The sequence below is a fragment of the Apaloderma vittatum genome, unplaced genomic scaffold (genome assembly GCF_000703405.1).
Source record: "Apaloderma vittatum isolate BGI_N311 unplaced genomic scaffold, ASM70340v1 scaffold23129, whole genome shotgun sequence".
Taxonomy (NCBI): domain Eukaryota; kingdom Metazoa; phylum Chordata; class Aves; order Trogoniformes; family Trogonidae; genus Apaloderma; species Apaloderma vittatum.
In genome coordinates, this window is record NW_009734983.1 from 8748 (window position 1) to 21690 (window position 12943).

Genomic DNA, 12943 nt, shown 5'->3' on the forward strand with positions numbered 1-12943 from the left:
CCTGTATGCTAGCCAGGGGAAGAGAGAGTGGTTGGTGATGAGGGGTGTCTGCCATTCCTACAGGGGATTTCCTGCCAGCGTTGAGATAGGCATCCAAAAGCCATTTGCCAGGCTTACTTCATTAGGCAATATCTCCTGGTGTATAGACATCATGCTGGGATTTTTCTGCCACAGGATTTGCCAGCAACAGCGCTGAAGAAGAGGCAGGCACCACACTTGGCACAAAAAAGCAGCAGACAGCTTGCTCCCTGCCTACAACTGCGCTGCACCACACCGTTGGTGATGTGGCCCATTCTCATCTCTCCCCCCACAAGCACCAAGTCCTAGTCTTTTAAACCGGCTCTTGTCGCTGCAGGTGACAGACAGATTTTTCCCTTTTATGCTTACTCCACATTTCCTCTCCCCACCAGATCTCTGTGAGAGCCTCCCACTCTCCCTCCTGCAGATGAACATTTTTTCCCTCTCACCTGCCACGCAGGTGGATGCGGAGAGCTCAGCTGTGGCGGCTGTTCCACCAGCAGGTCCTGTTCTCCTCCTTCCCAAGAAATGGAAGGTGGGAGGCAACAGAGCTTCTTGTCTCCTACAGAACACCTTGAGGGTACTCACAGCAGAGCATGGAAGGCTGAGCAGAAAGGCACAGCTCCAGACCAATGAATTACTCCTATTCAGAGCAAGGGGTAACTTGTGGATATAAATGAGCCAGAGGCACACCTTGGAGCAATTAACAACCAGGCTCATTAGCCATTGACACAGCTGACACAGCTAATGAGCATGGGGGTGGGACTCACAGCTGTGCTTACAGTGATCCCAGGTTTTGGCAATCTGGCCATCCCCTGGCCAGGCAGAAAGCCCCATTTCACTGACTGTACAGGTCCATGCTATTTGCTGTAGCCCAGCAGCCTCTGAATGCTCCAAGTACCACATCCCAAGACTGCAACAGCCTCCTCAACTCACACATCATTTCTGGAAGGAGGCATCTGGGGTAGGTTTTGTTCTTTTCTCACCATTGTCCAAGGCTATACCTGGAGGAATGCAACCAAAACTCTCACCACATGTCCTTCAGCTCCCCTACAAAGAGGAGTTGAGGGAGAAACTCCCCATTTACACTTCAGGTATGTGTAACCTGGTAGCTCTTGTTCAGCATGAAGAAAGACATGGGTAATCATAACCTTTAGCCTTACAAATATGGCAGTGTTGTTGCTTGTAACACAGCTACCTGGTCTGTGTTAAACTAAAAGTGAAGGCCTCGGGTCTCTGCACTTGCTTGGACTTGTCGTGGCTTGCCTGAGGTTTTGTTTTAGCCTCTTTGTAACAGCAATCATCCAGCAGTCAGGTGCTATTACCTCATTAGTTTAAAATTTTCCTTAGCTTTATATGACTGTATGGTAGAATATTTACATACTGTTACACACAAAGATACTTCTGTAACTAGGTAGTATTAAGAATAAGTATTTATTCTGCATAGAGTCAAGCCCCTAGAATGAAAAATGGAGGAGTACGGGCATGGTGGGATGATAGCAGAGAACTTCAGAGTACAGGCCCAGGATGATACTGGAGGCCTCAGGACTATCAACAGCTCACCAGTGCTCCGTTACTGGTCATCAAAGGATTGCAGCCTTGAAAGCTGGGCAAAACCATATACAGCTCCTCTTCCTTCTGCTAAGCAACACTTGAAGGGATGACATACCCCGTACAATGATGTATCAGTGACAACAGACCCGTCCAACTCGTATCTTTGGCGAAAGGGGAAGGCAGTGGGTGAACAGCCCTTGGGTGCACTGAGGCTGTGGCACCAAAATCCCCATTTCAGCTGTAAGTCAGAGAATGCCAGCGCCCATGGGGAAGCAGAGAACGTGGTGCACGCAGCGCCCCAGCCACAGGAGGTTGATCCCAGAGGTTACCAAGAAGGAAAGGCAGGCAGAAGCCCACGAAATACACCAGAGACTCACATACAGCCACATGCTGATCCAGATTGGTAAAGCTGTCCTGGGTGCCAGTTGTTGTGGTATTTGAAGCACAAGTGGGAGTACGTCATGGGTTTACACAGAAGGCACCGTGATACATCATGGGTTTACACTGAAGGCACAGAGTGACACCAGTGTTCTGGAGGTCCCCATTCCTAATGCCTAGGTGATGACACAAAAGGAACTAATATTTTGGAAAGAAAGCCTCCTCCCACAAGTTGCCGATTGCTTATAACCTTGTGGACCAATATGGGACAAAAAAGCAAAAAAAATGGTGCAGGAAGAGGAGGAAGAATTTGAGGCAAGAAGACAGCCCTGTCTGGGTGGCAGCCAGGTCCTCATCCTCCTCCAAGGACCATTGCCTGATCTCTGGTTGAGCCTTCTGCCACGTGTTGGACCACAGGACTTCCAGCTCTTCCCCAAAGCTGGGTGACAAGAGCATAGGGGAAAGCTGGCACAGGGCTGGCCACACCACAGAGGGACAAGATCTGGGTGGCTGCAGGAAACCCTGACAATCCCCACTCCCTCTGGGTGCAAGAGGGCAGGAGGCTGTGACCTGCAGCCCAGAAACCTTCTGGGTGACCACTGAGGGGCTCTCCTCTGATCTGCTGAAGTGGTCAGAGGAGACCTGCCCCATGGACAATATTTCAAACTGCTTTGTTAGTCTGGAAACCAAAGGCGGCAGTACAACAGGCATCAGTATGACTCCTCTTTCTTTGCCTCCTTATCTTAAGTGATATACCCATACTCTGTTATTCAGTCACTAGATATTTAGCAACTTGACCAAAATCTTCTCTCTTTTTTTTTTTAATTGGATAGCCATAAGAAATAAAAATTCAGCATTATTTATTGTGTCTTATCTCCAGTAACTGAGCCAGTGAGCTACACATTGGTGGAAGGTATCAGCATGCTTCTACTCACTGACATGGGACAGCAGCTCATGTAGAGGAGAAATCACAGCTAAAAACTCTAGTAGGTTATTTTCTTCATGCTTACATGGGAAAACTATTTAAAAACAAATCTTCCCAGCTGAAAATGACTGCAGCTGTCCTTCTGTGGCAGCCACACAGAATGTGCTGTGGCAAAACTCATGTATGCTCATTTACATGTGTCAAAACCACTGCTCCCAGAGCAGTGTTGAAAACACACAGTTTTGTTGGTGTCGGGGCACTGACAACAGCCAGCATTTTTAAGGGCAGCTAATTGCATGCCAGGTGTGGATGTGGTTGTGTGGGTTACTGGTAGAAGATGTGTATTTGTGATTGTTCTTACTGTTCTTCAGGCAATCTGAACAGATGGATTTGAAGGACTTGTGATAGAGCTTGATCTAGTTCTAGCCATTATTTTATATCCCTGGGTTTGCTGGTTTTTTACACAGAGAAGCTATGTGCCTGCTAAATGATACAGCTCAGAGACTATCAGACTACCTAGCGTGTTGAAATAGCTGGCTTCAAAGCGAGAACAATAACTGTTTAACTAATGTAATGGGTTTGTCCACAGGTAAAAGTCTAGCATGACCTAATATTTGTATAACATCCAAAACTTCAACAAAAGCTTTAACAATATACACTAGAAGGATTTATTTTTCATACATTCTCAAAATATATCCTGAGTTCCTCAAACAATAGTGGGAAAAAGACACACCTCTGGAGGGGCTTTGCAGTGGAAATGGACTCAGCCTGTCATGCTGGACAGTGAGGGTGATGCTGTCCCATGTAGCCCAGTGGCATTGGTCAGGGACACTCCCTGACTTGGCAGTCTTCCCAAATGGGCAGATCTTGTACGCATTTTATTTTGTGAAGTTGGCTTCCTTTGGAAAAACTTTCTAATGGCTCCAGATTTTAGTGAAATGCCAAGGCAAAGTTGAAGAAGCAAAGGGTGTGTTCAACCTGGTGGTTGCAGGAAAGCCCGGCCTCCCTGGTTAGCACAGGAGGTTAGCTTGGTCTGCTTCTGCACCAGAACTGGCAGCGCTGGGGCTGAGCCTGGCTATATGTGAGGTCACTTTGGTCAAAAAAGTGGGGGTATCCCAACAGTGAGGACTGAGAGCAAACAGGAGCTCAGGGGGAAGAAGCCTCAGTGTTGCAGCTCCCAGCCTCACTGCCAAGCAGAGAGCGACTGACCATGATGCGAAAGCCCCATCATCACCTGCCCCCATGCCTGTTCTGCCCCCTCCCTGGGTAACACAGACGGGGATGGCAGGGGAAAGGAGAGATTTCCATGAAGTGGGAAGTCTGAAGTCAGGAGCATAAGTGTGTTTGCTGCCACATTCAGAGGCCCGATCTCCCCTGCAGAAGGAATACCGACTTCCAAGTGTCCCTTTTAACCTGATACGAGCAAAGTCCACGTGTTTAGGATATGACAACTAGGATTACTGTATCTTTGCAGAATCAAAAATAGACACTTCAAGATCACCAGCACATTTTGATTCAGCTTAGTTCTGCCTGTGATGTGTATCATGTTGTAACCAGTGCATTTACCAACACAGGACACACCTCAATAGCTTGTTAAGTGCTTCAGGAAGAGGTGCATCTCACACACCATGTGCATGGGAAAGTGACCAAGAATGTACAACAAGGTAGCACAAAATTTGGACACTTTTGAGATTACCATGAGATTGTGGTGACAGCACTTTAAAACAGAGGTTTCTCCTCATTTCAAATGCATCATTGAGATTACAGGAGGAATGGTGGCTTTTAGGACTGCTCGCTCCTGCCTGTTCCCCAGCACAGCTGAACGGTGCTGGTGCTGCTTGACATGCCAGCAGTGCCTCCCCGGGTTGAGTGTGCTCCACCAAGGCCAGTTTTCCTCTCAGCTCCCTTCCCCAGATATGCTCTCAGGTTGACTGCAGTTTGCCACCATTCCTGAGCAAAACCTGGCTGACAGTCAAAGGGAGAGAGCCCAGGTCCTGCCAGCTCTGCATCTGTTCATTTGATGCCCTGGCATTTAGCTATGGTCAGTGTCATTGTATTTCTTTCCTATAGATGCATTCACACACAAATACACACATGCATGCATGCGCACATACACACACAAGAGTGTTAGCCATTGTCATTCGAATTAAAACAAATTACTCTACAGGAGACTGCAGCTAAGACACTCTGAATGCACAGTGGAGATTCTATAGAAAATGCTTTGCTGACATAGATATTTGTTTTCCAGTCTCCCAGGGTATATCTAAGATAAGCCTCATGTTTGCATTGCAGTGAGGAAGCTGACTTTGCATACTTCTTCCACCCCCATGCCCTATTGCTCGATTTTAAAGTAGGCAATAAAACACTGGGCAAAGGCTCCATTGCAGAGCTTATTTTTCTTTTCAGCAGGCCTTAAAAAGGGAAAAGGCATTTACATTTCATGAGTGCTTAGGACCAGGTTACCAGCCTGGCTTCAACCTTTGCTTTTGCAGCCACATCTGTTAAGAGTTTGTTTGCTTGCAGGCTTTGAGTATCGTGCTGCAGACTGGCCTCACCACCTGCATCTCTCACGTCTACTTGAACTGATATGCTGTTACCAACGTTAACTGCAGCATGATTAATTACTAAATTGGTCCTTCCCTGAGCAAGGACAGTTAAACCCACAGCCCGCTCAATGAAATAATACAGTTATGTCATGATACAACTGCTTCATATGCAGACTGTTTATGCCACTTTGCCTGAGCAGCACGAGCTGTACTGCTACCGGCAGAGCTGAGCCAGTCTACTTCTGCACTGGTGTTCACAAGAGGACTTGGTTTCCTGTTGGTCAGAGAGAGCAAAGTCTTTTTAAATATAGCCACTCACTCAATAAAATGTAGTTGAAATATCATATTCACCCTACGTTTATCTTCTGCTGAATAGAAATGTTGGCTGACAAGAAGTCTGACCACAGGACTGGCTGTCCTTTAGAAGGACAATGACTGGAACCTGAAGACACCACTGCTCACTGAAGAAGAATGGGTGGTGAACTGTAATTTAAACATCCTGTCAATGCAAATGCTTCCATGCTCATTACAATGCCAAAAAGAAAAATGAACACCCCCATCAAAGGCAAATTATATGATACAGAAATCTCACATTCATTCTATAATCAGCCGCTGACCAAGGTTACTATCATTCAGTACAAAGTGACTTCAGTGGGATCCAAAAATTGGTTCATTATACAGGGAGCAAAATAGGTGCTTTCAATCAAAAATGACTAAGAAGGAACAACTGGAGATGCTAGATGAGGCCTTCAGGGAGGCAAAAGGGATGTCTTCAATGTGTTCAGTGACTTATTCTGATCTGGCCACAGACCCAGAAAGTGTCTGGAGAATGACTGCTCCCACACTGGAGACACCACTCTCTTTAAAGGAATATATAATACAGTGTATTATAGGTTTTTAAATGCTTCAGTTTGGCACAAAATCCTGACTGTAGGAGACCGGGAATCATTCCAAGAAAAAACATATACAGCAGAGCCGATACTGTGCTTTTGGCTGTAGCACAGAAAAACAAAACTAACCTAAAACTCAAACTTCACAGAAGACCTGAAGGTCAAGGTGCTTTAGGCTGGCCCATGGTCCACATCTTGTGGGAACACAACCTTCTACTCCAAGTGAGTCAGCATCCGAAGAGAATGCATTGCCAGCACCAACCACGTCGCAAAATGCTGTCACTAACCAAGTAGCAGACCTTGAATGGCCAGTTATGCTTCATGGACTGATGAAATCCTGGGCCAAGTTTTGAGTGTCTCCAAGGACAGTTACCATTGCTGAGCATTGTTCTATAAAGTCTCAGCTTCCTGCTACCTTGATTGTCCTCCTCCTCGCCTCCTTCCAGCTGTCCTATCACCCTCTAGGTGTGGATTCTTATAAAAAAACTGCTCAGCATGAACATATCTCACTACTCTTTGTTATCCAGCAAGTGAATCATAGAATATGAAGGTTTCATTTATCTCAAAACTACTGATGTGCCTTACAATAAAATAAATATACAAAAGCAAGCCTGTGCGATTGGAGAGAAGGCGAGACAGAGAGAATGAGACAAAGAAAGTATGACTTGAATTTCCTTAAAAAAAACCATCTGAAAATTCACTGTTACAAAATTCAATGGCGCTTTAGTCAGAAAATATGGGGAACTGGGAAGAGCAACCAACTGCTGCAGTGGCCTAAAGGAAACTTCTCAAAAACAGCTATAAACTTTTCATGTGGTTCCCATCAGGAGTAAAAGATACTCATGCATTTGCTCCATTTCCAAAATAAATATTATAATATAAATGTTATTTTCACTAGAAATGTATATGCATCCTTAAAAAGTTCCGTTTCAAAGATAAGTAAGGTTGCTAAGTGACATTAACACTTAAATCAAGGACATGAATAATTAACACCTCACATCTGGCAATGCTCACATATTAAAAGCAATATTCTTATGAAACATCAAAAAAAAAAATCTATATTTGAGTCCCCACACAACCCATAAACATGGGTTGCTGTCCATTTAACTATTGCACTGTCTAGGTATTTTTCCTTACAGGAAAGAAACAATGGAAATATTAGTTACAAATTTTCAATTGATACTGTATATATACTTATATGATGGAGTGATATACATAAGCTTCCAATGTGTCTGGTCTTAATAAAGCAGTTTAAACAGAGACACCAAGTCCTGTATTAAAAGTAACCTCTGCTTAAATACTGTGTGAAAACATGGCCAAGTAGATACATTCTCTAGGAAGAGTAGCTCTTGAATAGCCACCATATGCAGCCTATAGGAACCCCACACTCAAGCTATGAGAACTCGTACCAGATCTGTAGCAGGTTATGGTATTGATATCCATGTTTAAATGGAAACAAGCAAACAAAAAAAACCAAACTCCAACCCCACAATGAAGAGCTTTCCCAGCCATTCTGGCTAATGTGAGTAACACTAACTTGCACTCATTTAGGACTTCGTAAACCTCAGCACATTTTTCAAGTGCAGGAGGGCATCATTCGCTTGTCTTTTACAAAGGCCAAAGTGCAGAGATTTCTTCGTTACATCAGGTAATTGCTTCGGGCCAGACAGTCAAAGACTGCAAGTCACAAGAACTCAACTTGATTATCGCAGCACTAAGGAAATGCATGCACAGTGCATGTAAACATGAAGCTGGATAAGGCATAGCAGGAAAATATATTATATTCGAAGTTCAGGTGATCAGAAGTCACTACTGCCAGTATTTTCTGCCACTTTGAAGAATCAATAACAACTTTTTTTACTCCTTACACATATCAATCTCTTAGACACTTTGTAATTCCTGCCTTTAAAGTTGACTTTCTTCAGGAACACTGAAATAAAAATGCACTTGCATTTCACATCTACTGGAGAAACTTTTGAGATGACCTCCCAGGAGAACAGCAATATCTTCCAGTGCCAGTTGTTTAAGCTTGTGTCTCCTGCCTGCTGAAGTCTGATCTCTCAGTACAAACTCCAGAGAAGGGCAGGTGTCCAAGCAGACAAAATTTTCCTTCTCATCAGAGAAATAAAGGTTCTGATGACACCTGCTGGCTCCGTGGGGATGGGGCAAACACCAACCACCCAATGCTGCAGCTCTTCAGCTCTTGTAAGAAAGCAAACCAAATAAATCGCTGAGAATGAGAATGTTCCTTTGCTGTGAGTCACAGAATCACAGGAAACAAAGCTGGGTGTAACTTTTTAAGGTCGTTTGCTCCATCCCCTGGAATAAAGCAGGATTCATGCTACCTCCATCACACCTCATGGATGATTGTTTTACCTGTTTCTGAAAACTGACAGTACTTCTCTGAACACCCTATTACAGTGTTTCATCATTTTTACATTCACCATAAAAGCTTCTATAGTAAGATATTCCGTTAACATACAATTATAATTTTGTGTGTGTGTGTGTGTGTGTGTGTGTGTGTGTGTGTGTGTGTTCAAGGGCAATTAGACAGTGCTTGACTGTGAAGTTGAAAATACAAAGGAGATACTTCAGCCCTATCTTACGAAATACTACAGCTTTACTGCTTTGTCAATCTCATACAGTAATGCACCCATCCCAGGTGAGATGCAGGAACACATACCTTCCAAAGATGCTTTCACTATAGGAATCTCCCATATGAACAATTACATAGGCCTAGTTTGCTGCAAAAAGGGTCGGGGCTTATAGACAGAGTAGGTGTGCGGCCATCAGGGTGTTTGCATCCAGCTGATTTCAATTATAACGTGCATTCTTTGAGTGGGAGAAACAGCAGCCACCTGGATGAATCATCTCGTTGACAAACTAAGTATGTTCATGAGACTGCATAAAGAGCTGTTTTATAACTGTTAGAGCATGTTAGCTTATGTGTTATAAGTAACTTCTCAGTGAGACTTCAGAAAAAAATATAGACCTTTGAAAATCATCTCTATGTATCTCCTGCTCTACTTTTGGTACACTGGTATTTTGTTTGGTCTAAGAAATGTTGAAGAGATTAGATCACATTCAGCCCAAGTATTTTCCTAAATTAGTCCTTTTTACCTTAATTCTTTTCGCCAGGCTCCAGCTTAGACAGTATTTCTGATGGATCTCAACTAGCTCCATCAAGACAGATGTAAATATCCTGTGTTAGCCCTTAAGAAACCAAAAGCTGGAGGCAGAAATTCATAGGGCCTGGAGTGCATAAAAGCTGGGGTTACTACCTTGTTGGAGCAATGCAAGAAACTCAGTTCCAAAAAATCTCATACTGGGAAACTGGTACAGATATCGACACAGTTGCTTCCTGGAACCTAATTTCTTGGTACTGCAGTCACGTCCATCACATCTCAGAGCCCACTCTGAAGCCCACCTGTAGTCAACTTAACTTACAAACATGGGTAAAATGAGGCCTGGCATGTGAAACAGCAGCACTACCTTAGCAGACACTATTGCTATACCAAGGAGTTTGTAATTAGAAGGAACCATGGTTAGCACAGGGAATCTAAGCCCAAACCAAAATAAATATTAAGATGATTGGTTTCTCCATGCTTGCTGAAGGCTTCCTGACCCAGACTGTGGAAAGCAAAAGGATAAGCGGCCACAGAAGCAGAGAACACAGTCCAACAAGAACTGCAAAAGGATGAAAGGTGCTTATAACAGAAACCCTGTGAATATTTGGAACAAGCAGCTGAGGCTGCCTCTGCAGTATCTACCCCCCGGTAAGAGTCACAGGGTCTCTGACAAACAGATTGGTGAGAACCTGGACTACATAATCAGTGCCAAGTTTTGCAGAGTTCTATATGCATCTAAAACCACTTGTCTATTAAACAACAGATAGTCTTTAGCTCAACTGCTAACATACCAGTTGCCTATTGCCCAGCCTCAGCACTGCGCTGGCACAAGCTCCCAGCAGAGACACAACTGGGCAGCAATGCACATGGATTGTCCTTGCTTGTTCCAGTCTCAGGGGTGCTTTTGTCTTAAACTGCAATTTTGCCCGTGTGACACAGTGGCAATCCTTTCCCAGTAATTTGCTCTGTGAATATCATACAGTTTGGCAGTGTTACACATACGCTGTGTGGTGTTGTACTGCTCAGAAAGCTCTATTGAATCAAGGGGCAACTGACAATATAAAGAGTATTTGGTGGGAGGAAAACATTACTCCCAATTGTATGTGGAGAATGCCCTCAGCAAGGTGTTACACAGCATGAAAAACCAGTAAGGACTTCGTTGAATAACTAGAGAGGAAGACAATTCCCTCAGATCTCTGTACACAGCCAATTCATTTCATAGCAGCCTCCTTTTTCTTCCAGGCAAAATAGGACTGATGTGTTTTTTTGTGGTCCAGGGTGCTGGTGCGAGGACTATTGTCATAGCAAACAACATTCCTAATTCTGCCCAGCACAAAAGGTGGGTATGGTTTTATGCTCATTTGGGTTTCCTTGCACTGTGTTCTTGGGCCACAACCACAGAACCACAGCCTCAAGAAGATGCTCAGATTCAGAAGCACATCGCAGTAATGCAGCTTTGTTCCACCATGTCAGATGCAGATTTCTTCCATGTAATAAGAAGACATCTGAATTCCAAATCCAACTGAATTATTCACAAATATAGACTAGGAGGTAGAAAAAAAAAGTCCACTCATCTGGATAGAGAACTGAAGTTCTGGAGTCAGTGCAGCATTCACAGTGGAGCTTTTTATGTTTAGGGAATGGACCTCATCATGTCAGGGCAGCACCTTCCCTCAGTAAGCCCGTTTGACGTTCCTGTGTTCTTTAACACAATGCCTATTCTTGGGGCCTACTATGACCAGGATTGTTTTTAAAAGGAAGAATATTTTAAAATAATTTAAACCACAGAAGAATTTAAGTACTTAGAGCCTGCGACCCTTCATGCCACCTCTGTGGTACTTCTTAAGAGCACAAAACCCACAAGTGCCCTCCAGTAACATGTCCTTGCGATATAGATATAAACCTGGTCAGACCATAGAGGGGCAACCTTCAGGTCTTAAGCACTTCCTAATCAAATCTTGCACTTTGTAAGCAAACACTCTTGTCACTTTTATAGAAGCGATATCAGCAACAAACAAAAGCCTTTTTGCATTGAGTCCTGATGGCTAAATCCTTTATGGGCTTTCTAAAATTTCTTCCTTTCCTCTGACAGTTCTTCCACTTAGACTGCATAAAATACCATTTTTTTCAGTTCAGTCGAAAAATAGAGACTAGTCCCCTTATGTCAAGTTTTAAGGCCAAATTCTTTTTTTCCTTTACAATTCAAATCAGAGTAAAATGTTCTGTTTCATTTTGGAGTATTTTAAAAATAGGGAAGCATGAAGGGAACACTGGGAGTTCCATGGTTTTGGAATTAGGCCAGTGAATCAAAATAGTGAAGATTTTAGATCATGGCCACACTACAGGAATTGCTGAGTTAAATACCTCTCTTAAAGACTGCACCATGCCCAACTTATAATGCTCAAAAGCCAAAACAAGCCTGTCGAATCTAAGAAAGACCAACTGAAAATTCAAAAAGTTTGTTTCCTATAGCTTTTCCAGGAATATCAGCTTCTCCCATTTTGTGTGTTTCAGTGGAGAAACATCACTCGGTGCTTATCAGTCGATTAATTTTGGCACACTGATGGGTTACTGAATTGCTGGCATGCTCCTGAAACAGGAGGGGAGTCCTTGTCTCCTCTCAAAGGAATGGCGGAGTTGCAGGGCGAGGGAGCTAACACCCCTCCAAATTTTCTGCACATTCTCCCTCCCTCCCTCACGTTCCCCCTGCCTTGGTGAACAGCGTCCTGTGCTTTTATGAAAAGGGGTATTTTAAGCAGGATTGGACACTGCTTCCACCACTGAGCAGCTCACAGCCTGCCTGTAAAATAATTCTTGTGGGCGACTGGATGTGCGGGGCCAAATCCTGCCAGAGTGCGGAAGGGCTGGGTGCAAAGAGTTTACTGTTCCGTGAAATATTTACCCGAATAAACCCCTCCCTCATCATGCCATTTATGGGAAGCACAACACTACGTGTTTATAAAGCAGTTAATTTACAACAGACAAAACTAGATCATCACTCTTTGGAAGAGCAAATATTTGTTGAAAAACTTCTATATGGGACAGACATCTTCCTCTTGTTTTTAAACGCTGGTTGAGTTAATTGAGCAAAGTAACAGAACAGCCACCTAGCAGGTAAGACAAGATTTATACGACGCATTTGGATTGTAAAGGGAAATTATTAATATACTTTTTATATATACCCATAATTTTATGTATTTTCAGCTATTCTGTAGATGTAATGTTTTAAATAGTTCTAGATCTTAAACAGCATTCTAATATATTTTTCTCTTGCTCTTACACCTTCAGAAGAAAAATGCATTTGAGCAAGAAACTTATTTGATATCTGAGACAACTAGAAACAAGTATTTAAAACAGAAAGAATGTTACTTCTGTTATCATATTTATATGTTTATTAATGAACTGTCTACTCGGCATAAAGTGAATTCTCTAAAATTAGGTATAAGATTCACTCAGGTCTAAAAATATAAGTCTATAATCTGCAAAAATATCACTTCATTGTTT